This window comes from Sciurus vulgaris, assembly GCF_902686455.1.
Source record: "Sciurus vulgaris genome assembly, chromosome: 17".
Taxonomy (NCBI): domain Eukaryota; kingdom Metazoa; phylum Chordata; class Mammalia; order Rodentia; family Sciuridae; genus Sciurus; species Sciurus vulgaris.
The window spans coordinates 44888488-44914982 of record NC_136478.1 but is presented as its reverse complement, the minus strand read 5'-3'; the positions used below and the strand labels follow the sequence as shown (position 1 = coordinate 44914982).

The 26495-nt window shown below is 44.2% G+C and overlaps 3 long non-coding RNA genes across 4 annotated transcripts in view; 1 reads left to right on the top strand and 2 right to left on the bottom strand.

The window, feature by feature from the left end:
* Positions 1-1000: 1000 nt before the first annotated feature.
* Positions 1001-26495, bottom strand: part of LOC306648647 — a 392598-nt gene continuing 367103 nt past the window's right edge. Inside the window, exon 11 of the long non-coding RNA XR_013760427.1 lies at positions 1001-1557. This is a non-coding gene — a long non-coding RNA (uncharacterized lncRNA). The remainder of the gene's footprint in view (positions 1558-26495) is intronic.
* The window catches only part of LOC306648651, a 74733-nt gene continuing 59438 nt past the window's right edge, over positions 11201-26495 (top strand). The window contains exons 1-3 of one of the 2 annotated variants that reach the window (XR_013760442.1): positions 11201-12526; positions 19363-19599; positions 21313-21331. This is a non-coding gene — a long non-coding RNA (uncharacterized lncRNA). Of the gene's footprint in view, positions 12527-19362; positions 19600-21312; positions 21332-26495 lie in introns of those variants that run through there. The other variant, XR_013760441.1, reaches the window with a different exon arrangement.
* On the bottom strand, positions 13695-14412 carry LOC306648653. The gene is made up of 2 exons (XR_013760446.1): positions 14299-14412; positions 13695-14043 (listed from the first exon to the last, which is right to left on the bottom strand). It is a non-coding gene; the product is annotated as an uncharacterized lncRNA (long non-coding RNA).

Sequence of the window (26495 nt, the reverse complement as noted above, 5' to 3'; positions counted from 1 at the left end):
TTTCTGCTCCCCCCAAGCTTCCCTACTCCATGGACTCCAGTTCCCTCCCTGTGACCCTTGCCATCGGGCACAGTGCCTTCCTTGAAGGACCTGAGGCCTGGGGAAAGCCTGGCCCTGTGGGTCCTGGCTGGGGCCCGGGATGGCGCCTGCCTGATCCACCCAACTCCATGGTGCGCAGTGCTTCTGCGCTGGGAGCCAAGTCACTGCATCCATCAGATATCACTGAGCACCTGCAGAAAGTCCAGGACACTCTCCGCCTGGCGGCTCTGCTTTTCACTTTGTGTCTGTGCCACAAACAAGGAAAAAGCAACCAAGAAGCTGTGAGGGCTTAAGGGTTTTGAGTCGGCGACACCCAACGCGGCCGTTTTGAGGGTGTGGATCCTGGTTCACACAGACACCCCAGCGCACGGGCTCTGGATGGCCACCAGGTTTCCAGGGTGAGCAAGCGCCTCAAAGGGGACAAACATTTTTCACAGATCATAAGTGAAATGGAGGTCTGAATGTTTAAAAATAAATACATAGTGAAGGAAGAAAGAAAGGACAGACAAGCACAGAGACCTTGCTGACCTTTAGATTCAAATGAGTGAAAAACAAGTTTTTATAGTTATGGTTGCTGCTGCCGAGGAAACAAAACCTTTTATCTCCAAATCTTCTGAGCCACAGATCCCAGAATGAGTATTTCCAAATGGTTGCTCTTGAGATTGAACAGAGGAGTTCAACTCTTTGGGCTTCAGTTTCCTCATCTATAAGATGGAGATAATGATGATTCTCACAGGATAATTATGAGAGTTAAATTAATTAATATATGCAAAGGACATGAACCAGGGCTCACATGGCACATGGTGAATTTCATTCATTAGCCATCATCACCATCATCACCATCACCATAACCATCACCATCCACATCACCACCATGACTGTTATGACCATCACCACCATCATCACCATGAACACAACCATAACCACCATCAAAACCCCTGTCATCATCATCGCCACTATCATTAGCCTGATCATTGTCACCTTTACCATCACTAGGATGACATCACCGTCAACACCATCACTACGTGCGAGGACCTGAGAACCTGATGCAGCCAGTAGCCAGACTAGCAACCAGCAAATGGAAACTGGAAACCTGCAGCTGACTGTAGGCAGGGGCAGACTTAGTTTCCCACTGTAGACAGGAGCAGTTCACAGCCCCCACTGAAGGGGACTCTAGACGTGATAAAGAGGCTGCAGTTCCGGGCTGCAGACAGGAAGGAGTTTTTTAGAGCCAGTGCAGTTATTTCTAATTAATAATAATAAGTGCCTGCTTGTTTTTCCAAGAATTTTTTTCAACCCACCTTAAATGCCCTGTTTGGGTGGTTGGCTTAATGGGAAGGCCCAGCTTATCTCCATTCACCTACTGAAAATTGGCCTCAGTGCCATCAGACAAGATCTAGGGGTTCACGCCGCTGAGATGGCCCTCTGGAAAAGGAAGCGACTAGACATTTCCTCTGCTCATTGTCTTCCTTGAAAAGTGACAAGTAGGGAATATTTGTTCCAACTTCTTCTTCCTTCCTGAATGTCAGCAAAAATGTGCAAAGTTACAAGAGGTAGAGAAAGGTGAGTTCCCAAATCTTCAAGGTCTTCTGTCCAGCAAAGCTCAGTGTCCTCTGACCTCCCAGCCCCGCTCCTCCCAGCGGCCACCAGCACACAGCTCAGGCCTGGGCACATGGTGGGGACACGGATTCCAGACCAAGTGCTTCCAGGTCTTTGGTGCTCCTCATTCTTGGCTGGCTTCTCGTTCTTTCTGGTCCTCTCTACATGTCCTTCTAGATATAGTTCCCAAGGGATTGTGGGACTTGATCTGTCTGGTGGACGCCCTGTGAAGAAGGCTGGGCTGAGGAGATGTTATACTCTTCAGGGCAGGGTCATTGTCTGAACATCAAAACGTGTCCTGACAACCATCCACCTCCTCTTCTTCTTCCCAGATTGCAGGCAGAGGGGCGACATGGCCACTGAGACTCTGGCTTCTAATCCCCGGGCAACAACCTACTTCCACACCCATCACCGCTCCTCTCTCCACATTATCCTGGGGGCTGATGGACAGCATGTGATGGCCTAGCCCAAATTGAGCCACCCCATGTGCAGAGACTGGTACAGGAACTTCTGTGGCTAAGGGCATGGGCCATGGAGTTTAGGTTAAAGACTTAGTGTATACAAGATGTGGGACCTGGGACAACTTACTCTCTTGTGCCTCAGTTTCTTCCCTGTCTGCAAAATTGGAGTAATAATAGGCCTTAACCTGAGATGCTGGGAAAGTCAGATGATTTCCTGATTGTTATGGTGCAGCAATGCTGATGGTGATGGTAGTGGTGATAGTGGAAGTGGTGGTGATGGTGGTGGTGGTGATAGTGGTGGTGCTGGTGATAGTAAAGGTTGGGATGGTGGAGGTGGTGGTGATGATTTCATTTTTTTGTCATGACCAATATAACATTTTTTTGTGATCATAACCAATGTAACAAAACAATTGACAGCTACAAAGATTTCCGAATGCTTCTGGCAGTTAGGCCATTTCTTTTCCATAGTGCAACCTCACCTAAGTTGTGGAAAACACTAAAGGAAGCCTCGTTGCCCCATGCCGACTCATTCAGATACAGGAAGGAAATGACCGTGACTCAAATGCAAAGAGAATCAGACTGTTCTGGAACATAGCTGCACTGAGGGGACCGTGACCCCTGCCAGTACTGTGCGCCACGGAGCACACTGTGGTCTCGTAGGTGCCATGCACACAGCCTGGCCATTCCTGCCACCTGATCTTTGTGTGGCAGCATTTCCTCCAGAAATGCCCTTTGCCCTCTGACTGGTCACCCTAAAGGCTGAACCGGGTCTGGGTGCATCGCGCTGCCCCCACCTGCCTGGAAAGGCACATCCTTTTACCCTGCTGGAGCAGACGGAATGCAGCTCGGCCCTCCAGAGGAGAGGAAGAGACTGTCTGAGGTGGGAAAGCGCCAAAGCAAGAGCCATCTGCCCAAACCCAGGCAAGGATATGTTGATTGACAAGTCCCTAATTAAACCCTAATTATAATCTGAGAGCCCTAGATCTTTTGGGTCATAAAGGACTTTGATCCTCGAAAAAGTGCTGTCACGTTGACCCCGCCGCCACCTCACCACTCTGGCTCCCTGACTTCAGAAGGGTGCTGCAGAGACAGAGCAGAGGCAGGGGGGCTCAGTGGTGTTGGAAATGAGCTCCCTGCAGTGACCAGGAGCAACCACCCGCAGGGGTCTGAGGTAGCATCTCCCTGGGGCTCCCTGGGGCCGCAGACTAGGTGGCTCAGGACAAATCCAGTGTCTGTGCCCTGGAGGAGCTGCCCCTGCTGGGGAGGGGGAGGGCAGAAGGGCTGAGGGGGAGGGGCCACTTTTCAGAGATTCAGTCTAGGCTGGTGCAGCTAAAGATGAATGAAAACCCAATTTCATCCATTTGCCCCTAATGCTTAACAAACAAAAATCCAGTGCAACTGGAAGAGGGGGCGACTCTTCCAGAAGAAGGGCTGAAGGAAGGGAGCAGCGTGGGGTCTCTAGTGAGGGGCAGGTGACCCCTTCCCAGTCCACTGACAAGGTCCAGATAAGTAATCCCAGATTTGAGGGACTCAGGGGTCAGGGCCTTTAAAAAAGGGGTGGGTGGGTGAGTGGGTTCGACAGAAGCTTGTCAACCTCAATTGTGTCCACTAAGTACTTAGAAAAATAACAAGCAAATAAACAGAAACAACACAACCCTATCCTCTACCCCCATGACCACTCTCTTTGTTTTTCAAAGAACATTTTAACCCACCCAGAGGGAAGAACATAATCAGATGGACGACTGACTATCCCAGGGAAGAACCACTGACAATCTGACAACATATTTACATTTTCCTTATTTTTCTCATTTACCCTTTGGTGAAAAATTGGTAGAGGTCAGCTGCGCCCTCCATTGGGTATCTGTAGGAGGACCACACATCCCAGCTGGGCTGGACGGTGAGGCCGAGGCCAGTTGTTCATCAGCAAATATCTAATAATTATTTTTATTGTCTCCTTTCACTCTCAATTGGTCCCCATTTGGACAAGAGGTGACATGTGTAAATAAGAACTGGGGACTTCTGGTGCAGACAGAGCCCAAACATGGACTCCAGTGTGGCCTGTGGAAACACTCTCCACGTGCTTGCCAGAGCTTCAGTCCAGGCCTCAGTAGAAGGGAGTGGGAACAGGGCCCTGAGAAGCCTTGGTCCCCGTTGCCTCATCCTCCACTTCTCCTCTCCTTCTTCCTCCTCCTCCACACAATTGTCCAAAATGCCTGCCTGTGATGAGCAGGAAGAGGAGGGTAGAATGGTGTGTGCGTGATTCTGCGGCACTGGAGGGTGTTGATTCTTAAAAATGGAGAATTCTGACTCACCCCCCTGCCTGTTGGTGTGCAAAGAATGAACTGGACAGCTGACATCTCACCACAGCACACAGGGACGTGGCAAAAATTTAAAAAACAGAGGAAGGAAAGTATTAAAAAAAAAGAAATTTGTAGGAATAAATTTAATCGGGAGGCAAAAGACCTCTACAAAGGAAACTACAGAGCACAGAAGAAAGACATTGAAGAAGACACTGGAATATGGAAAGACCTCCCATGATCATGGATAGGCAGAATTAATATTGTTGAAATAGACAGTCTACCAAAAACAACATACAGAATCGATGCAATGCCCATCAAAACACCCATGACATTTTTCACAAAACTGGTAAAAATAGTCTTAAAATTTGCTTGGAGGAATAAAAGACCCAGAATAGCCAAAGTAATTCTAAGCCAAAACAACAATGCTTATCTTTTATCTGACTTTAAATTGTGCTACAGAACTAAGTAACAAAAACTGCATGGTACTGACATAAAAACAGAGTCAGCCCAATGGAACCCAATACACGACACAGAAAAACCCACATGGAAACAATCATCTGATCCTTGACAAAGTTGCCCAAAACATATCCTGTAGAAACGACAGCCTTCTAACAAATGGTACGGGGGAATTGGATATGCATATGTAGAAGGATGACATTACATCCCTATCTCTCACCCTGCAGACAGGTCAACACAAAAGGGATCAAAGACCTAGGAATGGGACCAGAAGCTATGCAACTCCTAGAAGAAAATGTAGGTCAACACTCCAGCTTTTAGATGCAGGCAATGACTTTCTCAATAGGACCCCTAAAACTCAGGGAATGATGCCAAGATTAATAAATTGGATAGCATTGAATTACAAAGCTTCTGAACAGCAAGGGAAACAATGAAGAATGTAAAGAGAAAACCTATATAATGGGAGAAAATCTTTGCTATCTACTCTTCTGAGAGAAGATTAATGTCTAGAATATATATTTAAAAAACTCAAAAAATTTAACACCATCCAAAAATCACACCATCGATAAGCGAGCAAAAGAATTAAACAGACACTTCTCAAAAGAAGAAATACAAATGGTCAAAAATGTGTGAAAAAGTGTTCAGCATCTTAGCAATTAAGGAAATGCAAATCAAAACAATATAATTTTACTCAGCCATAAAGAAAAAATGAATGTTTGTTGGTAAATGGATCTAACTGGAGAACAAAGTGAAACAAGCCAGACTCAGAAAGTCAAGGGTCATAAGTTTTCTCTTATATGTGGAAACGAAAGAGAAAAATAGGGGAACAAAAGGCGGCCAGGTGGGTCTTATGAAAATGAAAGGGAGTCAGTAGAGGAGAGGACAGGCACCAGGGCAAGGCGGGAGGGGAGGGCAAGGGAGATACTGGGGAATGAAAGTGACCAAATTATACTCTTCTATTGAGTTCATATACAAATATGTACCAATAAATCCTACAGTGAAAAGGAGAAAAAGAAAGAATTCCATGTTCCTTATAGAATCCTCCCACTAAATGGTAAAAGACGCTCCCTCTGTCACCATTTCCCACTGTCTGTAAAGGCTACTAATAGGTAGGAATGGGGACTTCAAGGAAGAGGATGTCAAAAGAAAAAATGATTAGGTAGAGTTAAGCCACACAGCTTGCCCACGCTCCCTGCAGGGGGCTGCTTTGGTCATGGGGGCAGGCAGGCCCACCAGGGAGGTCTCTGCCGACCTAGAGCAATCATTTGTTTGTCCTGTGAAAAGCACACAGCATGGAGGGCCAGGTTCCTGGGAATCTTGCTCCCTGTGCCCTTGTCACACCAGGAGCCGTTGAAAGGACTGCCTGACTGGAGAGCCAGACTCTGCAGCCTGTACTTGTTCCAGGTCCAGATGACCCCTCCATGGGAGATGCCGTCAGAAGAGTTCAGTCTGGGGTGGTGAGAGAGTGAGATGATGATGTCGCAGGTGGGAGCTGGTCCACCCTCCATGAAGAGCACAGTGTCACCAGCTTCCGTTAAGAGTGTTAACAGTCAGCCTCGCTGAGCCGGGGCTTAAAACACCAGCTGCTCTTAACCACCTGGGAAACCCAAAGAATCAACAGCAAAACACAAGCCAGGGTGCTTTCTGAGCAGGTGGGAATCTACTTGCTAGAAAGTGACCCTGGCCCAGGGGCTCAGGGCGGAGAGTAGGTCACCCCTCGGTGATCATGGCACTGCTCCCAACCCCAGGGATGCCCTGGGTCTGACCCCAGCTGCGGCGGCTCTGGCAGCACCGGCTGGGATTTGCATCTGGACTGGGCTTGGCCTGTGCTGTGGAAATGGGCACCAGGCTTACCTGCTCACCAAGCACTCCCTGAGCCTGGTTCTGGAGCCCGATCCAGCTCTGCAGAGGTGACTGCCCAGGGAGCTCAGCGACTTGTTCCAGGGCAAGTGGACCCTTCCAGGGCTGCATCTCCCAGCTTCTGAAGTTTCAGGTTACAAGCTTTCTAGAAGAAAACTGTCAGGTTATAAAAACGGGCAACTGGCTGCTTTCTCCTGAGGAGACCTGTGTGCTGATCAACCTGGTCATCTTCCGACAGGCAGCCATGACAAACCCTGTACAAGAAAATGCTTGAATGGGGTCGTGACCACAGGGACCATCTCTAACTTGCTTCTGTTTTTCCCAGGCCTAAGCATGAAATGAGTGGTAGCCAGGCTGAGAGAGTGAGAGGGGAGAGGCCTGTCCGGTCAGGGGCTTCATGGAAGTGCTCTTCTGGAAGGACCAGGTCTCACAAGACTGAGCATCGCGAAGAGCAGAGGCCCGGCTTCGAGGCCCCGCCCCAGGGAGCCCCCGCCCCAGGTGAGCCTGCACCAGCACCCCAGGTGAGAACTGGTTTGGGGTCACAGTCATCACCCCTTAGGGTTGGATAGACACTGTACCCAGAGCATGAACGGGTGGTACCTCCTGGCAAGTCAACCCAGGACCCTCCTGCTGAGAGGGACCTGCTGGGGAGCCAGGTCTGTGGGAATCGGCCACTGAGGGTCACGCCGTGGTCACATGGGGCGACTCGTCTTGAACACACATTCACCACTTGCCAGCAAACGAGTCTCCTGACCTGACATGCTGCTTGCCTTGATGGGGTGTTCCGGGCAGGAGCACGAGCCGTGTGAGGTGCGAGGCCGTCAATCCAGGGGCCCACCTCACAGCCAGTGAGGGACCCCAGGTCTGCATTTGCCCAGCACCAAGGCCGTCCCTTCACAGGAGGAGAGGGGTGTGGTCCATGAGTAGAGAGAAGCCATGGGCATCTTGCTTCTGGGAGTCCTCAACTGCCACGGGCTTGTGGTGGCCCACAGTGTTTACGAAGAAATGACCCCATAAACCCAGATAGCCCACTGCTCTTGATAAACCCAGAAGATCTGGCCCCGTGAGCCAGGATCCCCTCTGGCCCTTGGGTGAAGGCGCTCCTTAGGGCCGGCCACCCTGGGCTCCCCTAGTCCCCGCAGGCCGTGGGTTTGCAGTGCTCCAGACAGCTGGAAGAAGCATGCGCTCCCCAACCCACTCACAGCTGAGGGTCAGCGGAGTTGTCTGTGGCTGGAACACCTCCAGACTGCGGGCCAGGTCATGATGGGTGTGGCTGATAGCCAGCCGCGGGGTGACAGGCTTGCCTCCAGCGAGGACATGTACATACGCCCGGGGGATCCGGGCTCCTACCTATCTGGTCCACCTCTAGTTGCTACCAATTGGTGTCCCTCCCCCAGGCTTTCTTGGTAACAGATGCTGATCTCATTTTCCCACCCAGTGTGACCCTGCATCCCAAATGCCCCACTACAGGGGTCACTGATTTTCTGGGACAAGAACTTTGGGGTTTTCGGTAGTAAAACAACTCTTTTCCTTCCCCCAAGCCAGCTGCTTTTATTTAAAATGGTGAAGGTACATTGAAACCCTCAGAAACCACAGTCACTACGTCACTTCAGTGACAAACTCAGAACTGTGCAGTTGGGAGGGGGGCTTCTGATGTGATCTGTGACTGGACACTGCCCTGCTGGCCTTTTAACTCACACTGCAGATGTCGCAGACCTGAGAGCCTAGAACAGGTTTAAGTCCCATGCTGTGCCCTCTGACCTCTGACACCACAACCAGGGCATCCTAGGGCAAGTCAGCCCCTGGGGGCTGCCCTGACATCGGAGCTGGATCAGCACCTGAGGAGTGGCCCCTTCCAGAGAAGGAGGCCCAGGCTAGAGGCAGATGCAGGGCGGCCCCATGCCAGGCAGGGGACCTGATTCCTACTCACTGCCCTTGTCTGCTCCCAGGAAGAAGGGCCACCAGGTGAGGAGCAGCAGGGGGAGGTGTCAAGGAGAGGAAGCACCTGCCCTTGGACTCCAAGTCCCCAGGGCCTGGCTTACAAAATCAAACACAGCACCTCAGAGCACCTACAGCCATTTGATGATGGGGGAGGCTGGAGTACCCCCCACCCCCCACCTGTGCTTCAAGCCAGCCCTGGACGGGAACTGGTGGACACACAGCCAGGCCCTGCTCAGGCTCTCCTGCTCCAGGTGCCCAAGGTGAGGTGACCCCTGGGGAGCTAGTGGGAACAGATCTGCCAGGTAAATGGATCCCACATCAGCAGCTGGTCTGTGGTCACAAACCCCTTGGGGCCTTCTCCATAGATGCTCCCTCATGCCCAGACTCCTGGGCTCACAGGTTTGGAAACTTCATGAAAAGTCAACAGGGGAGCCATCGTCACCATCCCTACAACTCAGTTCAGAATGGAGCTCACATCTGCCGTGTCCAGTGTGCCCTCCTACATGCTCTGTATATACCAGCTAGGTATGTCCTCCCTGACTCCATTGGCTGAGGACTGCCATGCCCCCATTCAGCAGATGAGGAAACTGAGGCACAGAGCAGCAAGGGAATCCACTTAGATCCACAGTTGGAACTGGAGACCGGTGGCCTGGCTTCAGGTCTGGGTTTTGGACCACTGTGCCCTGGTTCTGATTTGCTTTAACAGGCTGGTCATGGCCACACTGTCCAACATGGTGGCCCCTAGCCTCATGGGGATACTTAAATTTAAATAATTTAAACTTCAACCAATTAAATTTGGTTCCTGTCTGCACTAGCTATGTTTCAAGGGTGTCCCCTGTGCCCAGCAGCACAGTAGAGTGTGCCAGATGTATGGTGACAGAAGGCTGCCAGGTGGTGGGCTCCCCTGCTGGGGACAGGTGGCTTGGGAGGAGCTGTGTGTCTCCCGGGCCATCCCCACAGAACTGTGCTGTGTTTGAGACTTAAGGTCCTGCCTCGTCTCTGCCCTCTCTGGGCCTCTTCCCAGGCAGTGACTCACAAAAGGGCATCGCATGGCTTCAGGAAGGGGCTCTGCTCACTCCACCCCTTCCCAGATCTTCCGGGAGATGGACAAGCACACTTTGCACTTTTCTGTCAGCAAACGGGCACTGAGCTCCTACTTTGGGGCTTTTCTATGCCATGGGGATAGAGTGGGGAGCAAGAATCTTGAGGCCCCTGGTAAGAGACAGAGAGTATGAATGGACATGAGGTGGTGAAGCAAAGTAGAAGCAGATACAGAGAGATGGCGTGATACACCTGGGCCGTGCCATTGCTACAAGACAACACTGGCAGCAGGATGGCATCCCCAAGGTGGTGGTACATGGGCAGTGGCCCCTGGTTGCAAGGGGAAGCCTCTGGAGTCACCGTGAAAGAACAAGTGAGTGACCCAGCCAGTCAACTTGGAAACTCAGAGCCAGAGAGGAACTGGGCTGGAAGAGCAGGAAGGAAAGGGGGTGGCCCAGCGCCAGTGTGGCCCAGGACCAGTGCCCACCTCACGACACACCAGCCAAGGCCCAGGGCCTTCTGAGTGGGCCAAGGCCACCAGCTGGCTCTGCCCTGAGAGCACATGGGACCATGGGTTCTCCTGGAACATTCCGTCTTCACCTTTCTGTAGTCCTGCAGTGTGAAGGTGTCCACATCTTACATAGACCCAGAGCTGACCAGCCTTGAGGGCAGTTCCTTGCACAGGAAGCCATGGACTGTGAGCTTTGGAGGATGCTCAGAGGGCTTCTGGGTCCCTGGGTGGTCTATGGAGACGCGGGACATGGGCAGACTTGCTGGCAAATCCTAAATGTCGTCCAACACGGAGGATTTATGTTGAATAAATGAGCAAGATAGAGTGCATAGTCAGCGACGGAATGATGAGCTTTTCTAGGTCATTTTCACATAACCTTGTTTACATAACTGTCACTGGGTGTAAGGAATCATCCTGAGCGCCTGTCAAAAATCAACTTGCTTAGTATGAGCACCACGTCACGCCAACTTCACGCACAAATTGTGAAGCCAGAGAGACTTGGATCTGAATCCTTTCCTGCCTCTCTCTCTACATGGCTGAGGCACAGTCACTCAATCTCTTCAAATTTCGTTTTTTTCTCTGTAAAATGGGGACATTACCAACTATCTCACGGACTTGCAGGAAATGAAGAGATGTCTCGGTTTGACTCTACAAGATTACGTCGACTTGTGGTGTTTTGCTTTACAAGTTTCATATGATCTAAACTTGCACATATAAGGCTTAGAGTAATGTCCAGTAGTTGGAAAGCACTCAATAAATAAAAGCTTTTTAAAAATCTCCAAATTCTCTCGTTCAAGAGGAGCTGAGAAACGCAGGGTCCTTCCTGCTTAGAAGACCCTGTGTTCCCTCTCCATTGTCTCTAAGTTCTTTGATCCCTCCATCCAGAACATTCTTTAGCAGGCCTTGTTAAAGTAACTGAAAGACTTTTGCTGAGTTCTAGTCTTTGAACAGAAAGAAAATTTCAGTGACAAGAAAAAGAGAGAATAGTGGAAAAAGGGATTGATAGAAAAATAGATTCACAGACAATGAAGTAAGTGTATAAAGGGCATTATACGTTAAGCAAAATGGATAAGAAAGTATTTGTAGAAATATTTATTCAGGAAAAATATTAAGAGGATTATTTTTGCAGGAGACAGATCACCTATACTTTAATATAGGCAATTAATGAAATAACTACTGAACACCTAACATGTTATATAATTCAGCAAAGATTAAACAGAAGGTCTTTTATTTGGAAGAAAAGAATCCCTAAGCATAAATTATATACATTCAGACTTCAAATTATATGATTGTATTCAGGAATTGTGTGTGTGTGTTCTAAAGAGTAGGCAGCACAGGAATTCAGATGAGAGGAAGGTAGATCTGATGTGAAGTAATGAAGGAATAGTTCATGGAAAAGGAATATAGCATATGGAAGGGAATACATCAATAAAAACATCAATAAAAGTACCCATGTGATGATAAATTCTCCATTTATGGAAAAACCTTAGAGCCTAAGTCAAATGGAAACATTTGTGTGTGTGTGTGTGTGTGTGTGTGTGTGTGCGCGCGCCCGCACGCGCGTGTGTGTCTTTGCCAGGGTTTGAACCCAGGGGCACTCAATCCCTGAGCCACATCCACAGCCCTTTTTATTTTTTATTTTGAGGCAGGGTCTAAGTTGCTTAGGGCCTCACTAAGTTACTGAGGCTGGCTTTGAACTTGCAATCCTTCTGCCTCAGCCTCCTGAGTTGCTGGGATTACAGGCAGCAGCAGTGTGCCTGGCTGGAAACTGATTTTTTATCCATGCACTTTATAAAGATGAGTAAGAATTCTGGCTGGGGACATAGCTCAGTTGGTAGAGTGCTTGCCTTGCATGCACAAGGCCCTGGGTTCAATCCCTTGCACCACCAAAAAAAAAAAAAAAAAAAAAAAAAAAAAATTCTGTATGAGAGAAAAGTTGAAAAGACTAGATGAAGGCTTATTGAGGTAGTCAAAGAAGAGAACTTCCTATTTCAATAAGCAATGGCATATCTTGTTAGGAAAGTAATAACATAAATTGAAGTGGGACAAAAGTTATAACAAAGGCAAACTGTACTTGAAAGTAATGAAGAGATGACATATGAATTTTCATTTTGCATATCAGTGAGAAACGAAGAGTATAACAGAAAGTTAATGTATTTCACAGGCTGATAACAATTGTGAACAGATCCAGAAGAAATGACAGAGAGAAGACTCAGGCTGATATGATGGCAAGAGTAAAATAACTAAGAAATAATAGAAAAGAATTTCAGAGCTGAGAAGTCGATAATTTTCATTTCTGACATGCTGTAACAAAACAGGTGAGAGGACAGACTACAGTACTTTAGAGGGACTGGAGTGGAGGTGGGAGAACATTTGAGTAGCTGACGCCAGAGCCAGCTACAGAAAATGAACAGCTGAAGTTCTGAGAATGGAGGAGTTGGCATGATTTAAAGGCAGATCCCTTGAAGATAAGTTAGAGAATGAAAACTAAGAGTACAGTGAAACAGTATATATTTATTCTTTTAAACATGTGTGACTTTTATGCGTTAGGCACTGTTAGGAAGTATGGACATACTGGTGAAGAAAAGAGACTAAGTTCTAAAATAATCACTCAAGAAATCAGGATAAGAATGAGTTAGTGTTGTTTACCCAAACCAAGGGTTGATTTTAGGAATGATGATCAGCCACATAAAATGAACCACAGAGATTTAATGGAGAACAACTGTAAGTAAGGAAAGTCTAAGCAGAAGCCAAGTGAGTTTTAAAGGTAACAGATTTGTAGTGAGAATGGGAACTAAAGCTTAGTGCAGGAAACAACCCTGACGTATTATGAAGGAAAAAAACAACAGTCAAGTAAGACTACTTGCTGAGAATTTTCTCTTCTTAAAGGATAGATTTACTTATTTATTTAGGTACTGGAGATTGAACCTAGGGGTCCTTAATCAGTGAGCCACATGTCCAGCCCTTTTTATTTTAAGAGAGTCTTGCTAAGTTGCTTGGGGCCTTGCTAAGTTTCTGAGGCTGGCCTTGAACTTGCAATCCTCTTGCCTCAGCCTCCCAAACTCACTGGGATTACAGGTGTGCACCACCATACCCCTCTTAAACAACAGATTTAAGAATGCCTGAAAGAGATCTATCACAATGGAAAGGACAAAATGCTGGAGAGACAGAAATGAAAAAAGCAAAAAGAAAAAACTCACAGTACACTTTAAGGAGTATTATCAAACATACTAGAAAAAAACTATTTTGAAAGAATGATAGAAGTTTGTTTTTTGGTTTTGGTTGTTTCTTTGGTTTTCTTAAAAATATATTTGTAGTCTTCAGGGTTTTATATGTATATATTCTTAGCTGTGGGTGGACAGAATACCTTTATTTTATTTTTATGTGATGCTGAGGATCAAACCCAGGGTCTTAGGCGTGAAGTCGGAGAGTGCGCTATCACTGAACCACAACCCGAGCCCCGTTGATTGTTTTTTCTGAGGTCAGTCTTACTATGTTGCCTGGGCCAGCCTCAAACTCCTGGGCTCAAGTGATTCTCCTGCCTCAGGCTCCCACACAGCTGGGATCATAGGAATGCAGTGCTGGGCCCAGCTCAGAAATCTGGTTTTAAGTTTTATGGACACAAAGGTCATTTTGAAAGTTAGGAGTCTTTAGAAAGATACTCCTAAGACATTCCAAAAGTACACCCAACACCTGATTCCTTTAAAATTTACTTTCCACTTTTCATCTGCTTATAACAATGACTTACCTAAGCAGGCATGTCCTGCAAATGAGGTCCAGGGCTCTTCTCCTCGTTCTAATTTGAGGATCACATCAGGTTTGGTCATGTCACGTCCTGATAAGGGAAAAGAAGACTTAGGTTGGTTGGGCTTCAGTGCCTTTGATAGATAAAGATGTATGTTCAATATTGCAAATTAAGGTTCTCATTCATGTAACAGTAAACTGAGAACCTTGCAACAGGCAAGGGAGACACAGTCACCCTTTCAATGAACCAAATTCATCACCTCTTTCTCTTGAAATTCAAAATTATACACTTTACGTACTTTGAGGTGAAATATATGCTCATAACATTTTCAAAGAGTTTTTCTACCCACGGAGATGAGGTGGCAATAGTTTTCTAACATCATGTCCGTGTATAGAGTCTTCTGAGCAGAATCTAGGTGCTGCCACTCCTCCTACAGAAGTCCACAGTCACATCTTTGAATGACACCGATTCCTGTACTGCATTGAAATTGTGATCACAACAGATTAACGAAATATTGAGGCCTACTCGGTCCTGCTTTTTTGTGTTATTCACAGGAAAACTTGTTAAAAAGAGTGTAATTTTTCCTGTTTTGTGATTTTCCTTCTAGGGAAACAAAACCCTCTGAACTTCTAAATGCCTTGTAAAAACCTTGTAAAAACAATTACTGTGAAGGCGGTTTATATCCCAAACCTGTATTGGTTTATTAGGAGACCAAAACAAAGAAAACATTGTTGCTGCTGAAGAGAAAGTAGAGCCTCAGACAAGAAAGTAACTGAACTTCACAAACTATAAATGCATATACTCATATGGATTTATGAATATGTCAAAATGAACCCTATTATGTTAAAGTATAATGCGCTAACAAAATATTTTTTTAAAAAGAAAGTATTTGTGAACACAAATCTCCAATGTGTTCCAAGTACAGCATAGAAGTATATCACAAAGGCAGAACTAATTTCTCAGGTTTCACTAAGGTAAACTTCTTCACCTTAACAATGAATGTTTTGGGCTGGGGTTGTGGCGCAGTGGTAGAGTGCTTGCCTAGCTCACATGAGGCACTGGGTTTGATCCCCAGCACCACATGAGAAACTAAGTTAGCAAAATAAAGGTATTGTGTCCATCGACAAATAAAAAACTTTTTTTAAATGAATGTTTTGGGCCTGGAGTTACGGCTCAGTGGTACAGCATTTGCCTTGCATGTGTTGAGGCACTGTGTTCGATTCTCAGCACCACATATAAATACATAAAACAAAGGTCCATTGACAACTTAAAAATTTGTTTTTAAATGAATGTTTTATGCAGGAAGAAAATGGTTCTAAGGTGCATAGTCGGATTTTCAATATCCAGCAATAAAAGAGTAAACTGCTCAGGAACATTTTCTCAGACAGTAGTTATAAAATCTGTTCAAAATATGTAATAAACAACTAAAACAAAGTACTGGAAATTAATTTTATGACTTTTTTGAGAATGCCTAAGACCCTGTAGCCCTCCAGGCAGAAAAGCATCACTTCCCCAATCATGACAGATCAGAATTCAGGGCTGGTGAATGAGGTGGAAACTTAATTCTGAAAGTGAGAGAACTATAGAAAGGATGAGACTCAATAACTGAGTGTAAACTCTGCTAAATTCCCTGGCTAACAGTTATATGATGGATGTGTTGGAGACATCACAGAGGGCTTAGCAAAAAGCAGACAGAAAACCAAAACCAAAACCAAAAGAATCTTGAAAATCAGAAGTGTACCTAGTGATAGTTTAAGATTTCTGCTTTTGTGACTGGTGGTATTCCACAATCTGCTCACAAATCAAGCAAAAGAAAACTGAAGCTTTATTGGATTGAAGTGGGCTTAGGGTTAACAAAGCAAGAGGTAGTATTAGGGATATGGAAAACAGAATCCCAAAGATCTGGAGGTCAATTTCAAAGTAATCCAACACAGATAGAATTGGCATGACTGCTTCAAGTGGTGCTTGGTGACCCTTTTCTACTATTTTGGCATGAAAACAGCCACATACAATATTGTGTTTCCTTTCCCTCCCTCCTCATCCCCCTTCTTCCCTTCTTTCCCTTCTTCCCTTTCTTGCCTTTCCTTCTTCCCTTTCCTCCCTTCCTTCCTTCCTTCCTTCCTTCCTTCCTTCCTTCCTTCCTTCCTTCCTTCCTTCCTTCCTCCCTCCCTCCCTTCCTTCCTCCCCTCCCTCCCTCCCTCCCTTCCTTCCTTTCTTGTACTGGGGATTAAACCCAGGAACATTCTACTGAATTATATACCTAGCCCTTTTTATTTACTTATTTATTTTTTGATTTTGAGACAGGGTTTTGCTAAGTTGTTGAGGCTGACCTTGAACTTGGAATCCTTCAGTTTCAGCCCGCAGAGTAGCTGAGATTACAGGCATGTGCCACCACACTCCATTTTGAAAATATTTTTGTTTCAGTAAAACTTACTTATAGATGCTGAAATTAGAATTTTATGGAATTTTCATATGTGTGAATAGTTTTTTGAATTTTTCCAAACATTTTAAACATAAAAACTATTCTTAAGGTCTGGGCATGCAGCTCAGTGATAAGAGTACTTGCTAATCATGTGTGGCCTTGGTTCAGTACCAGTACAGCCAAACAAAACAAAACAAACAAAAAACAAGCAATCTAAAAAAATCTTAGCTCATACTCTACAAAAACAGGAAGCTGGGCTGGGGTTGTGGCTCAGTGACAGAGCACTTGACTGGCATGTATGAGGCCCTGGGTTCAATTCTCAGTACCACATATAAATAACTAAATTAAATAAAGGTCCATGGACAACTAAAAAGATATACATTAAAAAAAAAAAACCAGGAAACTGTTTGAATTTCATTTATCTCATACATGGCATCTAGACCAAAGATTGGGGGAGGGGGGGGAGAATCATAAAGAAAACTAAAATGTTGCAAGATTGGTGCATTTTATCTTAAATAACTTAATATTAACCTTAAGTAAACCTTGGTAAGTTAAAGACTGCATACTTCAATGTTCAAGTAACCATTAAAAATGAAGATAAAGCTGGGTGCAGTGTAGCATACCTGTAATCCCAGCAGCTTGGGAGGCTGAGGCAGGAGGATCGAGAGTTCAAAGCCAGCCTCAACAAAAGTGAGGTCCTAAGCAACTCAGTGAGACTTTTTCTCTAAATACAATACAAAATAGGGCTGGGGATGTGGCTCAGTGGTCGAGTGACCCTGAGTTCAATCCATAGTACCCCTGCCAAAATGCAGATATAACTAAAATGTCAATAAAGGAATTAAAATTAATTTTAGCAATGGAGTTAACACAAAATACAACAGGATATAGGAATAGATCATCAAAAGCTGGTTAGAAGGAACTAAATACACATTACTAAGTGGAAGAAGCCAATCTGGAAAGGCTACCTACTGGATGATTCCAATGATATGACATTCCAGAAAAGGCAAAATTTTGGAGTGGTTGCCAGGGGTCAGAGGAAAAAGGATAAATATTTTTTTATTTTTTACCTTTTGTGCAGTGCTGGGGATTGAACCCAGGCCTCATATATAGCAGCTACACCCCCAGCCCAAGATGAATATTTTATTTGAGAAAATTAACATATATTTTAACTAAACATTACAATGAACTTCCTGAGTCCTCAAAAGGCATTTGACAATATTGTATACTAACTCTACAATACAACAGTAATAATGAAAATAAATAGGAATCAATGTATAATTCCTTAACGATTGATACAGTGTGCACACACAAAGTCAATTTTCTTCCAAAGTTCAATGTTAAGGAAAGTTAAGCCCAATATTTTTTCATTCCACACTTTTTTATTGGTGCATTAGAGTTGCATACAATGATGGGATTTGTTGTTGTATATTCGTACATGCACACAATATAAGAATATAATTTGGCCAATGTAACTCCCCAGCACTCCCGGCCACCTGCCATCCCTTTCCTCCAATGATCTCCGTTTGATTTTCTTGAGATCCCAGCCCCCCACTTTCTTTTCCTCTTTCCTCCCTAGCTTCCACATGAGCGAAAACATGCAACGCTTGGCCTTCTGAGTTTGTCTTATTTCATTTAACATAATAATCTTTAGTTCCATCCATGTTCCTAAAAAATGACATGATTTCATTTTTCCTTATGACTGAATAAAACTCCACTATGTGTATATACTAATTTTCTTTATCCATTCATTCACTGACAAATACCCAGACTGGTTCCATAGTTTGACTAGTGAGAACTCTGCTGGTATAAACAGGTGTGTGCATGTGTCACTATAGTATGGTGACTTTCACTCTTTAGGATAAATACTAAGGAGTGGTAGAGCTGGGTCATATGGTGGTTCCATGCCTAGTCTTTTGGAGATTCAAAAGACTATGATTTCCCTGCTGGTTGTACTAATTTCCAGTGCCATCAACATTGTAAAAGTATTCCTTTTTCTCCACTCAGAATGAATATTTTAAATACCAAAGATGCAAACAGACGAAAGGTAAAAGGATGAAAAAAGATATAATACACAAATACATATATGGGAAATACAATGGGGAAAGATGAATTGATTATGGTAATCAAAAGACAAAATAGATGTTGAGTTGAAGAATATTATTAGATACAAGGGGCATTTCATAGTAATAAAAGAGTAAACATATCAGGAAAATAAAATCACAAATGTGTATGCATAGAGTTGCAAAATTTGACAAAATTTCAACAAGATTTTTTTTTTTTGGGTATTGGAATTGAACACAGAGGTGCTTAACCACTGAGCCACATCCGCTCCTCTTTAAAAAAAATTTTTTTTAGTTGTCTTTTATTTCACTTATTTATATGTGATGCTGAGTATCGAACCCAGGGCCTCACACATGCCAGGCAAGCGCTCTACCACCGAGCCACAACTCCAGCCCCATATCATCTAAAGCATTGGTTGGTATTCATGTCAGTATGTGACACTTTCTGATGCTCTTAGTCAGAGGTATGGTGGGACACAGAATTCAAAGAGATCTGAGATCTTGCCAGGAAATCAGAGAGACATTAATATCAACAAAAGGTGCCGATTGTTAGCTGTTCCATGGCTGAAGGACCTACACTTTGTCCAAGAAAATAGCAGCCAGGGAGCACGCCCACGAAGCATTCTTTCCATTCAAACTGATGGAATTAACTGAAAGTAGCTTACACAAAACACAAGGAAAATGAACAGCCCACAAAAACCCCAACTTTTCCATGTTATAAATCTGGAGGGAGTCACTGCAGCCTGCTGCAGCCTCTCAGTGACCTCACAAAGGACTGCTGTGATGTGAAACACTCTGGGCTGCCATCCTAGTGCCTTGTGTTACAGGAAGGTCACAGGATGTGGTGACTGAGCCCGAGGAGTGTGGAGAGCCTGAAAGCACTCGGCTTCAGTCACACTTCCTAACACATTTCCTCCCATCCCTCAGGCTGCCAGCTCAGCTTTCTCGTTCCCTGATGACCACTTCCCTGGAGTGCCCTTTTGTACCTTTTCCATCGAAAATGCCTCCTCAGATTTCATCCCTCACATGTGTGTGTGCTTCAGCACTTGCTGATGCTCAGGAATGCGGCCGTGGATTCCTCTCGGGAGTGGGAGAGCCTGGACCAGGGACAGAGGGATTCATACAGCCCTGGTGCTGGAGAGCCAGAGCCACCTCATCTCCCTGGTGAGCATCACAATTTGAACTTAGGAATTCCTGCTTGCTGTTACTCTCAACTTTTGGATTGTCTTTAAATATCTAGAGGTATTTCTTTTTAAAACAATCTTTGAGTCATAGATAGACATATAATTTTATTTCATTTATTTATTTTATGTGGTGCAGAGGATGGAACTCAATGCCTCACATGTACTAGGCTAGTGCTCTGCCCCTGAGCCACAAGCCCAGCCCTGGTTTGTGTTTTACTGGCAGCCCACATCATCCTCGGTGACCCAACTTCTCCATCCTTCAGGAATCTTGGGTGCCTTTTTCTTGCCCTGTCACGGTTTCTCTTCCTTAACAACCAAGGTTCCAGACTGAAATTTTATTCATGTGATCATGTTTTAATATTTTGACTTCTGGGCAGGGCTGTGCATTTATCAGCCAGATGTGCTCTTATTAGAAAAAGGCCAAGAGCCCTGGATGGTTTTGAAGGATGAAGTAAGAGGACCTTACCCAGGTGAGCATGGGCTGAAGAGGCACCAGCCAGCCATCATCACACATGATAGCTCGGCTGCTTGGTGAGGCAGCAGCACCCCTGGAATATCCAGCTGGAATATCACTTCACTGGCCAAAAGTCTCTACTGAAGGCCTGCAAAACACACACACAGCCTTTTGCAAGAGAACTTTCTCTTCATTCCAGACGACTCTCCATTTCTATGCTCTCATTATCCCCTTGTGTTACAAAATGGAAAATGCCCTTCTATTTTTCTAGTGGTACTTATTTTATGGATGGTATGGATAAGCTCCTTTCTCTACCTTTTTCATGTATGTATTTGTTAATTTCTTCATTCTCTAAAATGAATTGTGCTTTTGCTTTTTATTTTACCTCTACCTCTTGAGGTCTTCTCATATTACCTACTTTTTCCTTGCTGTGTTTTTCCTGCACTCATTAATTCATGCTTTCATCTGACATTCTTTTATCTGATTTTTAAATTTTGTTTTGGTTTAGAAGAGTTAACAAAGAGTGTAAGATGTATTAAAAAAGCTTTTATGCTTTCCTATGACAAGAACATGGCCACAAATCTGCATAATCGATTCTATAGTAAGAAAAGACCCAATAGCCTGTGGTTTGAAATCAGGATAAAACAGTGAACACAGTTCTGACCAGTAAGGAGGAAGGGACACAAGCGAGGTTAAAGCTGATGGAGGACAACCAGGGGAACACAGTGCAGAAGAGACAGCTGGTTTGTCCAGGTCCCAGGTCCCTGAATTCTCCATTTACTCCTCTAATGATGATGATGATTTCTTACTAGTTGTGGAGGACTTATTTTGTGCCGGGTGCTTCCTGGAAATAGTGTATGATTCCCTATTCCCTCAAAAGAAACTCTGAGAAGAGATATTTTATCCTCAATCATCATATGGAATATATGAAGAAAAGCCCTGCCAAGCTCACTGATTCTCCCAACACCAAAAGATGGTATCAGTAAAATAAAATAATCTGAAACCATGGTCTGTTTTCTTTCTGCTGTGGTTCACTGCTCATACCTTGTGACTGAACTGCCTTTGAACTCGGTTGCTTGTTGCTTGAGTCCTTGCTCAGCTCCTAAGAAATTCTGTCCCAAGATAAACTCCCAAGTTCACAAGAAAAATTTATAGCACAAACAAATGCCATTTTTACTGAATCCTAGTTACATATGAAAAATAGACTCTAAAGAGTTAAGACTTCTGCTTTATTTCTAGCTCATGCCAGATTCATGTTGCTTCAACAGAATTCTCAAATTATTTTTCTGTCTGAAATATCACCCATAACTAACTCCATCACTGTAAATACAACATACCCCGAGTTTGGAGTTCCTCATATAGTGGTGATTCTGGACTACATTTCTTTCCATGTATCAGACTGATGCTCTGTTGTTTCCAACCTTCCTGTATTTTAGCTTAGAATTATATAAGATGTTCATCATAGTGTCTTACAAGTTATTTGCAGATTTGTAGGTATTTTATGAAATACTTTCCTTGGCCTTGTCTAGAAGGGAAAAAGAAGATGTGGGGAGGGCTTTGAAAGCATACAACAGCCACATTTTCTATCAAATGGATGAGCAATACTATGATTTAAAGAATAAATAAAGCACTCTGGGTGGGATTATATGACAAAAAGTGGTTTGGCTACACAAGTGGAAGAAATGATCAAGGTTCAGTATTTACATGTGGAATGACAAAAGGAGAATGAGAAGGCCTGATCACATTCCTTCACATTTATCCGTGACTACTTATGGTCTGGGTATGCCTTTGTCTCCTGTTTACACAAGGCTTGGGGAAGCACCATGTGTAACAGTTTCCATAGAGATGGAAGGGGTGAAATGGTGAGACAGGTCACATGATGAGTCTACTCCATTGGTGGACTTGGTCCCTAGTTTTGTAATGGCATCCTCTACTCCATCCTGTGTACCACTCACACTCCTCTTTCTTGTAGTGTGTTTATTCTAATTATATTCTAATGACTCACATGTGCTAAATATTCATGAGCATAGTATATGAAACACAGCCTTAGGTCTTTAGTTTCTTATGCTGTTTTTGAAGTGATATGCAGACAATCATTGTTGATCAAACTCCTGAGATGAAGATGACCAAAACAAAAGATTTTCTCTCATCACCTGCCTGAATTTTTATTACCACTTAAAAAGCTTGACTTCTTTCTGGCCCTTTTGTTGAGACTGCAGAGAATTTGTGAATTTTAAAACTCATTTCCTTCCCGTGAATCTTAGGATTTACTCTGTACCATTTCCTATCTCCTACAAAAGCAGTTTCCAAATTGCACATGGGCATTAAAATTATGACCTTGGAGTGAAGGGCACAAGTGAGATTTGGGAGTGTTATGGCTTAGATGTTAGTTGTCCCCCAAAAGCTCGTGTGAGACAATGCAAGAAGGTTGAGAGGTGAAATGAATGGGTCATGAGGGCCTTAACCCGATCAGTGAATTAACACCATGGTAGGGATGAATGAATGGGAGTTTAGGCAAGGTAGGGTGTGGCTGGAGGAGGAAGGTCATTGGGGTAGACTTTGGGGAGTCTATTTTGTGAATTGAGCCCTGTCCTGGGGCACTTTTCTCCACCACACACATCTGCCATGATGTTCTCCCTCCTCTCAGGCCCCAAGGAATGGAGCTGACTGTCAATGGACTGACACCTCTTGTGTTTTATAAGCCCACAAATAAAATGTTCCTCCTTAGATTGTTCTTGTCAGGTCTTTTGGTCACACTGGCAAAAGAGCTGAATCAAACGGAAAATTATGTATTATCAAGAGATAACTCCCAATAATAGTTGAGAATTCATTTGATCCTGTTTGTGGAACCTTTCTACTCGCATCATTTCACCTCTGTTAGCTCTGCTGTGTCCTATACCCACGAAGCCCCTGGGCAGAGAGTGAACCTGGGTTGAAGCAATGCTTAAATCAACAGGATCCCTTCATGAAATCGGTGTGAAGCTGCTGCTGGAGGCCGCCTTCCACTTGCACCTCATTCCTGCTCCTGGGGAGCACACATGCTCTTGTACTGAGTATAGGCCCTAAGGTTCCCTTAGGACAAATAGGAAACTGCTGCTGCAAGAAAGCGGAATTCCTTAGGGTCACATGGAAATTCATGTTTGTAATTAGCCTTGGAACCACTGTACAGCTTCTAATTAATTTTCCCATCAACAAGCAGTTTCCAAATTGTACATTGGTTTAAAATCTGAGACAGTGGCCTAAAGGTCAAGGGAGTTATGCAAAGATCATTGTTTATCAAGGTGTGTCTCCCAAAGAGAGGATTGTGAATTCAGGCTGATTCTGCCTTTGCAATCTTGCTACTGGTACATTTTGTCTGTGTTCTTCTAGTTGTTTTCTAAAGCAGATAATCTGACCAGTTGTGCAATACACCTACTAAGTTTCTAGATAGAAAAAGAACCTGGGGTTGACAGAAGAGTAAACTCAGATCCCTTGGTGAATTAAATTGGAAACTGCCTCTGGGAGAGGCTGCCATGTGTATTCCACTACTTCTCACATAAACCTTCTTTAAACTTAATTTTCAAATCTGTTTGTTCCTCTTAGATATACATGACAGTAGGGAACTCAAGACCTCTAAATTTCCTACCCTCCTACAGAGGCACGCTTGATCTGTCTTTGCTAATATGATTACCCACCCTAAGTGCCAGAAATAAAGGGATCTCTATTAAATAAACACAGAGGTTATGCCAATAAGAAGGTATTTTACAAAATTCAGGTGGCATTAGATATCTTAAGTACAACTTATGGGAGCATCTGGGACATTATACAAACTAAATGCTGCAGTTACATTCCTGACAACTCTGGCAATGTAACTAATATCCTTAAAGATTCCCATTCCCATTAGAGGCAATGTCCTCACAGGCCTTGTCATGGTAACAACTTCTTAGCTCTTGGTCATCCGGCATCTCCTGGTGAAAAATATGCTGGTCTCTACCATCATCACCATCATCATCATCACCATCATCACCACCATCATCAACATCATTATCATCATCATCATCATCATCATCATCATCATCATCATCATCATCATGTTCATTGACATGTTCAGATGCTGGGACATTTATTGTTGTATTAACCTCATTCCAGAACTCCTGTTTTCTTTTTTTCTTGTATAGCACCTTCCTCCCAGGTGACTTAACCTGTTTTCTCCAAACTAGACTCACCCCTCAGACTCATCAACACACCCACGACATTTCTAAGAGGGAAACCAAAGTGCTTGTCCCATGTCACCCTATCTCAGCCTGAAGCAGCCAGAGCAGTCCTTGCCCATTTCACCTTTCAGAACTGAGGCCGCCCTTACTCAGAGGGGGAAAGAGACAGGAAAATAAGACAGAGAGAAAATGATCAGGTGGGAAAGACGAGGAGGGTTATAAAAGAATAAGAAATGGGCTGCTCCAGTTGCAATTCCCACTGACCCACTTGCTCACACCTCCCAGATCTGCACTTTCCAACACAAATGATCGCGCCCTGGGCTGCTCCTTCCTGACATCATCCTGTACACAGGGAAGAAAAGGAAGGTGGGGAAGGAGAGGAAACCTGGGATCTATAAAAATGTAGGACACACCACCTGCATGGGCACCCAGCTGTGGTCTCCTATTTCCCTCTGGATACATCTGCCACCTCTGTTCTCTTCCATTAAAAAAAAAAAAAAAAGAAAATTTGTTTTCTATGCTTGTGTTGTGGTTTGGATATGAGGTATTCCCCAAAAGCATGTGTGAGACAATAAAAGAAGGTTCACAGCAGACGTGATGGGGTGATAAGAAACTTAATTCAAGCAGCGAATCCCTGGCTGAGAGCTAACTGAGAGTGGGCAGGGTCTGATGGAGGAGGGGGGTCATTGGGGGTGTGCCATGGGTATATATTTGGTATCTGGAGAAAGGAGCGTCTGCTTCCTGGTCATCAATGTGAGCTGCTTCCTTCTGCCATACTCTTGTGCCATGATGATCTGCCTCACCTGCAGCCCTGGGACATGGAAGCAGCTGTCTATAGACTAGACCTCTGAACCTGGGAGCCCCTAAATAAACTTTTCCTCCTCTACAAAGTTCTTGTAGGAACTTTTAATCACAGCAGGGAAAAGGGTGACTACAACAGCTTGCCTCACCATTACTCAGGTGTTAATGTTCAAACAAGTGGAACGAGGAACCTATCCTGATTTCCAAGGTGGGTGTCAGAGCTTTATCCCTTCTCTGAAGCTCTTACTGTATTTACATTGTGTACACTTCTCACCTGACCTACTAGAAGAGTCTACATTACTTTCCATCCCCATCTTTCCTAATTATTTCCTTAATTAACAGGATTAACAGGATTATCTAAGAACTAACTGAGAAATCTTGACTTTTTTCTTACAAAATCTTTGATGATTGAAATTTCCTTGCATAATACTTCTCTAGGCCAGCTGGCAAACCTTTGACCTCTTCCAACGATCCCTCCCAAACCACCCTCAGCTTCTTCTCCACACTCCCTGTGTGTTGTATTTCTGTCCCAATGGGCTGTAGGGATGCACCAGATTCTATCACATTTGTCTCTCTTCTCTTTCCTCCTCTGGGAAGTCCTTATTCCTTCACAGGTTTGGAAACCCAAGCACAGTACAAACTCAGCTTCCTTCATGACACCTTGGATGTGTTCCCAGCTAAAGGTAATTCTCCTTTCTTCTACCCTTCAAATGGAGAAAATTCATAGATGAGACATGGAAAAAGGTTAACCCTCCAATCCAAATCCATTTCAGGATCATGTTGATGTTAGAGGTAATTTAGGATTCAATAAAGCAAACAAATGAGGGTAAAGAAAATAAATATTTATTGACTCATGTGTGCTTTTTAAAGTTTTTAACTTTTTAAAGAATAAAAATCAAATATAAATTAAAACAAACTAATAAAACTATCAACTAAGAGAGTATAGTGAGAAAATGTTTTTTTTTTTTTTGCAACAATACATATATTTATATTTTAAACTAAGGGTTATTTTAACAGAATCAAAATGTCAAAAAACTTTCAAAGTAAATATGCTATAGTAACCTGGAGTTATGTTATTAATAAAAGGAGAATTTTTTAAAGTAAAAGAATTAGCTCTTGTAACTGAAAAGTCAATATTTGAGCTCTTTAACACAGTGCTGGGGTAACTGTCCTTAAGGATCTCTGTTCCATTTGATGTCTGCTCTCATGTCCTTTGTGTTCATCACAGTCTCAAGGAAACCCTCCACCGAAGTATGGTGGAAAAGCAGTTCTCTGCAACCCCAGAATTTCACTGTGTGTATAGTCATTGAGTCAGAGAGAGCCAAATTGTCATTTGCAGCAGTCAGCCAGTTGTATAATGTCCATAGGAAGTATGTCTCCACCTTGAGACCGGTGTTCCCTTGCAGAAGTCTGAGTTATTTGCATGGC